Source organism: Lutjanus erythropterus, chromosome 8 (genome assembly GCF_056507025.1).
Source record: "Lutjanus erythropterus isolate fLutEry1 chromosome 8, fLutEry1.hap2, whole genome shotgun sequence".
Taxonomy (NCBI): domain Eukaryota; kingdom Metazoa; phylum Chordata; class Actinopteri; order Lutjaniformes; family Lutjanidae; genus Lutjanus; species Lutjanus erythropterus.
This window is the reverse complement of record NC_139324.1, coordinates 34168684-34179772: the sequence shown is the minus strand read 5'-3', so window position 1 is coordinate 34179772 and position 11089 is coordinate 34168684.

Here is an 11089-nt window from a genome sequence, read left to right as displayed (position 1 = left end):
GGTTAGTGTGTGAGCTAGTGTTCAAGTCAGTTTGATGAAAAAGTCCTTGGACCACATATTTATTATAGAGTAAAGAATACAGTATATTTGTTGAGTGGTTGTCTGTGTGAGCCCCTGCAGTTGAAATTAGGAGTCAATAAATGATTTGAACAAATTTACTGGTAACTTGTTTTTACAGTGGTGCTGATAAGTTATTACATTTAATCAACAACTGGATAGTGTGTACCAAAACAGGCTCAATGTTAATGTGTTTCATTTTTCTATTCATTTGCTCGATCAGGCATGGGAGTCAGAAATCTTATGTGCCTGATGTCAGATTTTACTAAATAAATTGTTTTATCAGTGGTTTTTAGGTAACAAGGCTAAATGTTTAATCTAGGGCTGCAGCATCTAGAAAATGTCAGACAATAGTGACAAATGTCCCTTGAAAGGAGGCAATCTTTATTGTTGAGCCCTGCAAAAAAGAAAAAAAAGTGCAGGAAAAAGATCCCTTTAGTTATGAGGAGCAGCTTTCTTGAAATAATGACTTACTACCTCAGAACAGACAGACAGACACTTGGAAACTCTTTGAATCTGCACAGATCATTACAGTTTTAATAGTTCCATTGGTATTAAGGGAGGCATGTGGTGCTATTTTAGTGAAATGTAAAAAATAGTATTGTACAGTCAAACTACAGTGGAAAAGATCAGTTGTAGAAATCATACATTGTGAAAACAAGTTGACCCATTACAGCAGGCTCATTGGTTTTATTTTTTTAACCAGATTTTTCTTTTGATTTGGTTTGGAAGCGTCTGGATCATACATGGTATACCATGTTCAGCTGTGATTAAGGCTCAGGAGTTAGCTGTAGCTCATCGTTCAGCCCATTTAATACTGAATGTTATAACCCCAAATGACTTTGGTTTCTAACTACTTGTGTTATTACGTGGCAGGCACCAAAACACATGCAAGAAAAATGTTAAAAGTCCTATTTATGTACAAAATGACAGGAAAACAATTTCTTTTTACTACCCTTTTAAAAATTATTGCTCTGTTGTAAATAACTATTAGAATTTTAATCTCCTTTGGGGCAGAAACTCGGTTGCCAGGCCACAGTTATAGAGACCAGAAAGGGGAAAGTCCCCTTGATCTTACTGAGCAAATCACCCTGATTAAGTCTTATCCTACCTTAAATTCTTCTCTTGCTTGCATTTTTATTGCTTCGCCAACTGTCAGCAGCCATAAGCAGAGGAGATTATGTTATAGATAAAAGAAGCCCCAGTTCCAAAGTACTGTGTAAAACAAATAGAAACAGAATATATGTAAGTTTTGAAAGAGAAATTCTTTCTCATTCTTGCTGGATATAAGACTTAAAGTGCTTAACAGTCTCAGCTGGTCTCTGTTGTTGTATTTCTATTCTTCATAAGTCAGTCTAGTACCAAAACTCTCTCAGAAAGTGTCTTAGCTTGCTAAAATAAGCAGGGACATCTCTGAAAAAGACTGGATGGCAGCATATGTTGCTCCAAAACCTGTGTGTACCTTTCAGCATTAATGGGGACTTCACAGATGTGACTCTTACCCATGATGCCATGGACACTGACACAGCCCCACACCATCACAGATGCTGGCTTTTGAACTTAGCACTGGTAACAATCTGGTTTGTCCTTTTCCTCTTTAGCCCGGAGGTCATCAGTCCATGATTTCCAAAAGAATCTGAAATGTGGACTCGACAGACCGTGGCACACTTTTTCACTTTGCGTCAGTCCATCTCAGATGAGCTCGATCCTCAGAGACGCCTGCAGCGTTTCTGGATGTTGTTGATCTATGGTTTTCTCTTTGCACATCTTAACTTGCATTTGTTGCTGCTGGATTACTACTAGACCTCACCCCGAAATTTGCTGTGAATGAGGCTTTCGAGGACGCCCCTCTCATACCAAATCATAATCCTGTCATCTGTTAACCAATTAACCTGCTTACCTCTTGAATGTTTCAGTTTTTTGAGCATTCAACACCTTTCCCAGTCTGTAGTTGTTCCTTTCCCAACTTTTTAGAAACTTGCTACAGACAGCTAATTCAGAATGAGTGTATATTTACAAAAAACAATAAGGTTTGAACATTAAATATCTTGTCTTTGTGTTGTATTCAAATGAATGGAAGTCAAAAAGTATTTGCACATCATTGCATTCTTTTTTTGTTAACATTTTACACAGCCTCCCAGGTTTATTGTAATTGGGATTGTACTTTGCTGCGGTATTACAGAGGAGGAGAGTATTTACGTTGCATTCCCTTTGTGGCTGTTGTGAATTTTGTTGCATCTGGATGATATCAAATGGAAACATCAGGCTTTATTATCAACAGCGCTCAGTGCACGTAAACAATCCTGTGACCACCATTGTTCACCGAGCCACCCAGGGTACATGTGCAGGTCCGACCCTGGTGATTAATAAAATCACTCTGTCAAGATCATCTATCTATCATCAACTGCTTCTTCAGCATCCATCTCTTCTGCCTTGGAGCACGTCCGTCTCTCTAGATTGAGTGTAAATTGACTGAACCCTGGAGATCACCGTGAAGCCAGTCATCACTTTCTTTCTTTAGCAGCTCATCTTCTGCTTTGGCTTTAATCTACAGCTATTAAGCAGAGTGGTAACACATGACAGTTGCAGAGTTGCATCATTTACTGGCTTAACAGTTGAATGTAATAATGTCGGGTTACCAATCATGCCATCTTGTTGTGATCACTTGGTGGTCAGGACATACAGAGTGTGTAAGGCTTAGGGGCTTATCCCTCTTTGGCAGACCTGAAGAATCAAGTTGTCCTCATCTTAATTTTGTCCACACTTTCCCTTATAAATAGATCTAAGTCCGATACTGATTAAAAAGATGACCTTAACGTGACAGTCTTTTCGCCCTCTGCAGGCTTGAGTTATGGCTTTGAAAGAAGGTTCGCAGTTTCTCTCATTTAGGGAAAGCTGTGATCAATTTGACTCTGCATCATTAACAAAACTGTCAACAGGTTTTCTCAGCCAAAAAGGAAAAACAAATGCTACAAACCACTTCTGCAACATAATCCACTCTACTTTTGTCCATCTATAAGAATATAATATACACTAGGGATCAAAAACTCAAGGTAAGATAATAAAAGTAATTATACAATAATAATAACTTTCAAAGTGCTTTGACAGATAAAGCAAAACAGTGTACCCAAGAGACAATATAGCAACAGAAAGCCAAACACAAGCAAGACAAAATTAAACTGAAGTTTTGGTAAAAAATTAAAGCTTAGTGCAAAGGACACATATCCTGATGTGTGTAGCATTTTTTGTTTGTACAATATTAGTTTTCCCTTTCAACTTAAAGTGCTTCTGCTTTCCATCCTTACTGAAATAAAACAGAAGCAGCCAGCGATGAACTGAGCAGTGTGCAAAAAATGGACATGGATCATGCTACATGGTCAGTAGCGGTCATTTTTATAAAATAGAATAAAAATAATAACACATAACTATCTAATATTGTTGTAGATATCGTCACAATCTGGTATGGTATTGAGATATTTTTTTAATTGCGATATTGTGATATTTGATATATTGTTCCATCCCTAATATACACATTTAGTGGCCATTTCATTTGGTACACATGCATTTTTTTTTACTCTGCCTTAAATGCATGGATAAAATTTAAAAACAACATATAAAAAAGTATTATAAAGTCCAAGTTCATATACTGGGTTTTTGAGTGTATCCTGACATTCATTAATTTTCTCAGGCAGTCGTAGGATACAGTCGAACGCTCTGGAAAAAGCTAGTCAGTGAACTTTGAGTTGACATCATTTTATCCCACATTTGTTTTCTCAAGGTCAAGACTGAATCTTCAAATCTGTGTTTGAATTCTGTTCATATTAGATGCTCCAACTGTCACCACAATCTTTCATTAATCTTAACAAAATGTTTTAGTTCCTCAGCTGCAAGATAACATCACCATAATGTCACCATAGTTTGTTTGCCATAACCATGAACTTTGTCACTGAACAGAACTGTTCTCTGTGTGTGTGTGTGTGTGTATGTATAAATATGCAAAGATATGACTGTATCATGCTGGATAATGGAGATGAAGATTATAGTTTCTAATTTTGAGGGGAATTTATTGTAAGTGACATGAACTTAGGCTGAAGGAATCTTCAACCTTCCTCTACCTGCTTTTCAGTCCTAAAGGTTGCGAATGTTTGGCATAGGAATAATTTTGGGGTGGAGCATCACTTTGATGGGGCCTGTGTGTCCGCTCCAGAAACTGTCAGTGACTGATTTATTTACTTTCATGATTTCAGTTAAGTCTGGTCGGCACACTACGCACTGCAGTCAGCTTAGCGGTGTCTGGTCCATATTACCTAACACACTTAACCCTGCCAGTCTGCCCTGCACAGCATCACCCGCACGACTTTATAACCTGATCTTGATTTATGTTTGTGTTTTTTCAGTGGACCAAAAATTCAGAAAATTACCCCAGAGAGTCGCACTGCTCTGGTCTGACTGCTAAACCTCATTAAAATGTTATTTGGTAGGTGGGAGGAGACTCGCAGGGGGAAACATTAGCGGTTCCACCTCAGCACAACCATAAAGTCAAGTCAATCAGTGATTTGACATGGCAGCCCACCAAATGTATATTATTTCCACCAGCCGCAATATGTATAAATATGCTGCTGCAGTAATGCAATAAGCACATGGAGGGTCTGCTAATCTACCTGGCAGTAAATGAGGTAGTGTGTGAAGGAGTTGTGAGTGGAAGCAGCTGTCAGGGGTTATTTATGGTCGACAGGCTAAGATCACACTGCTTTTCCAAATTTCTGTTTGTTTTAACTTCTTTTATTCTGCTTTGGCTTCCATCTGATAGCGATTGATCTGTTAAAAATGAAGTGTCAATCCTGATTCAGGATTTCCAGACATGTTGCTCATTCATTTCTGCCTGCTGCCGTGTTTTTGCCAAACTTGGTGTGTGTCTCTGTTTCTGTTTTCCTAATTTTCATCAAAGAAACAGTTAGAAGGAAAGAAGGAAGGATCATTACATCACAATAGAACATTCTATGCTTTTTTTTTTTTTTTTTTTGGTGCCAGTTCTATTGGATCAGGCTGTGACGGAATGGTATTTTTTCTTACCACGATGGCAAAGCAACTTAATCTGTTCTTATTATACCATTGATACCAGTCACGTCTGTGCCTTAAGTATAGTATTAGAACCAGCAACTTATTATCTTAGCTTAGCGTATGTTGGCTCTGTCCAAAGTTCAGAAATGGCCTTCCAGCACATCTAAAACTCACTAATTAATAAAATGTATCTTTTAATGAACAAAATGTCAAATTTATTGAATTTGTACGTAAACGTTCTTCTGCCCAGCCAAGGCTAGCTGTTTCCCCCTGCCTCTGGTCTTTATGCTATGCTAAGCTTTATGCTAATCGCTGCCTCTCTCCAGCTTTGTACTTAACGCGCAGACATGACAGCGGTGTCAACCTTCTCATCTAATGCAAGAAAGCAAATGAAGCATGTTTCCCAAAATGTCAAACTTGTCTTTTGTGGGTTCAAACAGATGCTCTGCCAAAAAGATCAAGTCCTCACCCATCTCAGACTTAAAAATTAAATGTGCTGCTTCAGGGAGAACAGTGAATCGGGCAGAATCAGCTTGGAGGTTCAACATTGATAGAAACTTCTTAAACCACTCCTGCGGCATAATTTACTTCTTTTCTGTCTGTCAGTGTCGCAGTTCTTCTAAGCACTTCTGTTCAGCAAAATACGTTTAATTACACTGCCTCTGTGCCTGCCTCCTGCTCCTCCATCTGTTGGAGAATACACTGTCCTTACTTGTTTTCTACAAACGATTTTTCTCCTCATGATTTTTGAAGGTTGGGGCAAAATGGCAGCTGTAGGAAATAGCTGTTCCTTGTTCTTTTTTCACGGCTGATTGTTTATCTGCATGTTTTATGTGTGAGCATAGTTAGATGTGGGACAGAATGTGAAGGTTAATTTTGATTTAGTTTGTTTTAATGGTTTTGTTCTTATTAGTTGTTCTGCCTTTCATTTGAATGTTTTACTTTTTTAAGTCTGTATGGTAGCTGCTGGGGCAGAAAGCTGAAATATTCATGATGGACACAAAGTTCACTGATGAAATTAAAAAAAAAGGTTGTAGGACTCGATAAGTACTCACGTCCTCCTGCTCCTTTTCGGACATGCATTATTATCTGCACCAGGCGTAATGCCATCACATGCGTCCATATGTGTGTGACCAAAACATGTAGAGCTTGTCTGCAGCTAATCTCGCATACTGCTGGACCCATCAGCCTTTTTTCTGTGCATGTTCATGTCTGTATGCTAAAGGACCATTGTGATTCTGAACTTTTGAAAAACCTTTTTGTCATGACTCCACGCCGGCAACAGCAGTGGCCAGAGGCGCAAATGAGCACTTGGACTCAAGGATGAACTAATTAAATTTTGGTGGCCAAAGGTCAAGGTCACAGAGACCTCATGTTGGTAAACTGAGACATGGACTATATAGTGATAACTTCTATTTTGCCAAAAATAACTCCATACATCTGTCAGGTAGTAATTCTATCATGATCAACAACTGCTTCAGTTAGAGATCCTGTTCCAGCTTGGGACAACGTATGTGGGGGGTCATGATAATGTTGGCAAATCTCTGCTGGTGGCATCTGGCAGTTGTGGTGGCATTGCAGTAGGTGCTTCATCATCTGTTGCCTGGCGTGGATCTGCACGCTACTGAGTGCACTCTTTTAATTACCTTGTGAGTTTGCTGTTTTAGTTGCATAATTGTACTGCAGTTCTGGCTGTTGAAAGCAATTTAATTACAAAGAGTGCGAACACAGTTCATCCTGCAATCCAGACAGACGCACACAGTTATTGAGGATACACCTGTCTGAGGTCTGGACAATACTCCTGCTGTTTGATGTGTGTGTAGGTGACTGACAGGGATGAGTGTGTGCATGTAGGTGTTGTGTGGAGGGTGAAGATGTTCCTGACTGGCAGGTGTTTAATTAGTCTCATGGTTGGCACTCCTTGCCCTGAAGTGGCTCTCTATAGCTTCATCCTCCTCATTTAAAGTCAAGCCAAGCGCTTAAGACGCAGAAACCGACCCTGAAGACACAGACACACACACGCTTCTTCATACATGTGTGTATGTACTCAAGGTGTGTGCGTGCGCGTGTGTGTGTTATCAGACTAAAAGTCTCTTGGATTATCTGTGGGCAATTTTGAGGGTTTGAAACATGATGAGAGAAAGACCTCAATGCTGCCCCGATGCCCCACAGCAGCATCACTGGCCTTTTCCACTGCCAGACAGACCTTCTATGAACCCGACTTAAGATCCCCAGCCAGCACATACACACCTAATCATTTAGCTAAGGCCTTGGGAATCTTGGCACAAATGCACACACCCACACAAACAGAGTGAAAGCTTGATGACAGAGTGGTGTGCAGAAGTGACAGTCACTGTAGTGGCTAATGTCTTGCTGGTGGAGAAAAGGTCTTTTGTTAAAAAATGTGCTTAAATGTTGTCCAAAACAAAATTCTTCAAGGTTGAGAAAAACGATTTGTGTTAGTGCAGATCAGGTTTTATCATTTACTCATCTAAAATTAGAAATATGAGAAATCAAGCATATAGAAAATTTAGTGCTGCATTGTTTGGTGAAAGTAAATAATTAAAAAGCACCGTGTAGAAACAAATGGTGCAATAAAATAAAGTGAAATAAGTTATTATCCTTGAATGATAGGAGTGGTTTGGCTTCTCAACTTGCAGTAGCAAGTCAGTGGGAGAGATGAAAGTACATTTGTGGGTGAGAACTAATGCCTGACTGACATTAAGGTCTACTAATCTTGTCCTGGAGTATTTTTCCGATGAAATCATCCCTTAGTTGATGAACCATGTTGTCTCATTTAATGATCTATAATTAACTGTTGGTAGTTTTGAATGAGCTGGAAAATGTTGTGATTAGTGATTTTCCATTTGGTATCTCTGAGTCATTAGCAGACCTCGTCAGCGTCTGCTGTCATGGTGGACAAACAACAGCGTTGGATTGAGCGCCGTATAGGGTCATTTAGTTTACTGTATATCAGTGTCATTTGCTTCTGACATGATGTAAATTATCATTACATTTTTATGGATATTTGATCAGTGCTGTACTGGCTGTTGTATGTCTGTCTGCGCCTATAAAGCTACTCAACTTAAATGCGAATTATGAAGTTTTTTTTTTCTATTAATGCTGTATATCATGTTTTTTTATGCTGAGATTAAGAGTCTGTCCTGCACTCTAAAAATTAAAGGCTTACTGTGAAGGATTTTCCCTAAAAACAATGTGTAGGCTCACATAAAAATAAAATAAATCACTCTAGATCATCACTTATAGTGTGTGATGGTGTCTGTATCTGCACAAGTTCTTCCCACTGCCTGTATTGTCTTACTTTTTCTGGGCATCAGCCTGTTTTACAGTGGTGTGAAGCCCCCAGCCAATACAGCGCACAGGACTGTTGCTGTCACTGTTTCTTTACTCTGCTCACTGTCTGTGAGAGCTGCAGAAAGAGTTTTACACATATTTAGACACAGGCAGAGCAGACTGAGGACAGAGCAACAGGGTGAAGAATCGCTTTTGTTGTATTGACATGTTGTGCAGAGTTGTAGGCCTGTTTATTTGTGCTTTAGAACATAACCACTGTGAAACAATCACTGTGGTTTTGAACATTACTGAGCACTGACTTGTAGTCGGTCTTCCTTGGCTCAAAAAACAGTTACTTATGTTTTTTCTGAAAGATAACTCTTTCACATCCAGTTGTTGATTTGTTCAGTGCAACTACTGAGCATTTGTATGGGATTATCGTCCCCTGGTGATACAGTTATGTAAATTTGTGTGTCTGTATAATCATGGTAACATGTTTTCTTGTTTTCCATAATCTCATCTAATAGGAGGGTGTCGATATTAAACTGAAGAGGCCTCAGGATGCCCTTAGATGTTTTACAGACATTCATGTTCTGGGGATCATGAGCGAGTGCTGACTCCCTGACTTTTCCTCCAGCGCCAGCACGAAGTTGGCGTCTGTGGCTTTGAGTGGAAGGTGTCTGCAATTAATGGTGCCTTGAAGTTTTTGCTCAGACATTTATGTCACCCCCAGGATGAATTGTAAAAACTCTGGTGATGCCCAGACTTTTCCTGTAGTGCCATCAACAGGTCAATTTTGGAACTCGTCTCATACTTTGGCTTATGACCAAATGTGCTTTATGTAATTTGTGTTTTGTCTTAATTAGCAAAAGTCTGCATGTTAACAGGCCGAGCTAAATTGGTAAGCATGGTGAACATTATACCTGCTAAACACCAGCATGTTAGCATGTCAATGTTAGCATTTAGCTCAAAGCACCACTGTGCTTAAGTACAACCTCACAGAGCTGTTAGCATGGCTGTAGACCCTTAGTTCTGTCATCTTATTGCATACAGCATAAAATGTACAATATAACTGCATCAGAGTTCATAAAAGCGTATTTACAATGTAAGTACTGTGAACTATTTCACGTATTTTACTCTCTGAGTCTTGATGTCTCACCAAACCAACGAGATAAACTGGAATAATAATTGTTTCATCCTTTGTCAGTCAGTTATCACATTATAAAATACAAACAACAAGCAGATTTTTGCCATACATCTTTATTAATGTATACATTATGTACAATAATAAGTTATATATACACTTATACTTTGGTTTGGTGATGAGTTTTGTGTGTTTCTATATGTTCTTCTATATTGTGTGTGCTACTGAGGTAAGTAATCCATGTTTGGCTTCTGTGTATCATCATATCAGCATAGCATACTGTGTTTCAGACAGGATTTTGCCTGTCTGAAAACAGGGCTTGGGTCCATTTCATTTCAATTCAATCCAACAATTAGATTATTTACAAAAGTTCAACAGCATTAAAACATCAGAAAAATAACTACTTTGGTTTGAATTGAATTGGATGTGATGTGATGAAGACGACCCTTCACTAAGAAGGCAGTATATTTAAATGGGAGCTTTTTCGTGTGCACAGGACAGACATGCTTGATAAACATGCACATTAATTAAGTTAAAGCACTGGAGTCCAGCCCCAGAATTTGCAGTGTAAAATATGAACAAAAAAGCAGTAGAAGAAGAACTTGGCAGCGGGTGATGAGTTTGATTCTGCTCAGAGCCGTCATGAGACATTACGCTGACAACATCAGGCATCAGATTAATATCAGTCCTATTCCAAAGAAATGAGATCAAAGCAAGTTTTGGCATTGTTTGTTAAAGTTGGCCTTGCTGCTGAGTTTTGGAGCTTAACTGCTAAAGAAAGCAGGACGCTGACCTACAGCGTTTAATCTGTAAACATCGTCACTATTAATGGAGCTTAGACGAGCATTAATGTGATGCTCTTCACAAACACGATGCTTATCAGAGCCACCCTCAGTCTCTGTTAACCAGCTTCAGCTGCCTCTCAGAAGACGACAACCCGCAAAACTGCATATTGTTCTCATTTGCCATATTGGTCCCATAGGGGAGAGGGGAGCTTAAATCCTGTCTGAGCATGACTGAGCCGACCACAAAAGCTGAGTAAGGTCAGACGTTATAGGACGACCGTAGCGCTGCTTCCACCACGGCCGGCTGCATTCTTGCGCCGTTCGCAGTGCAGCAACGCCAGGGGCGGTTAGTCATGCCTCTGCCGTGGCATCTCTCTTTTTAATGCAGGGTTTTTACAGCTTTTCCACTGGGCTTTCAGTGGTTAAGTGGCCCTAAATGCTTAATTGGGTGCTGGAAATCACAGGCACTTTGCACCCGGTCTGTAAACCGCAACACTTCAGCCTATTAGGGGCCCGTGGAGCCACACGCCAAATAATTAGGGCTGGCGGCAGCGCTAGACCGCAGCATTGGGGTAAAAGGGGAATAAGCGGGGAGAGGAAGAATTATGGGGTGGGAGTGGGGGGTCACGGACTGGGTCAGTGCCGAGGAAGTAGTTGCAGTGAGAGCGTGTTGGTCTGTGTGTGTGTTGAAGTTGGGGAAAGTGGTTTTACGTGTGTTAAAGCAGAACATGAGCAGGAGAGTAATGCT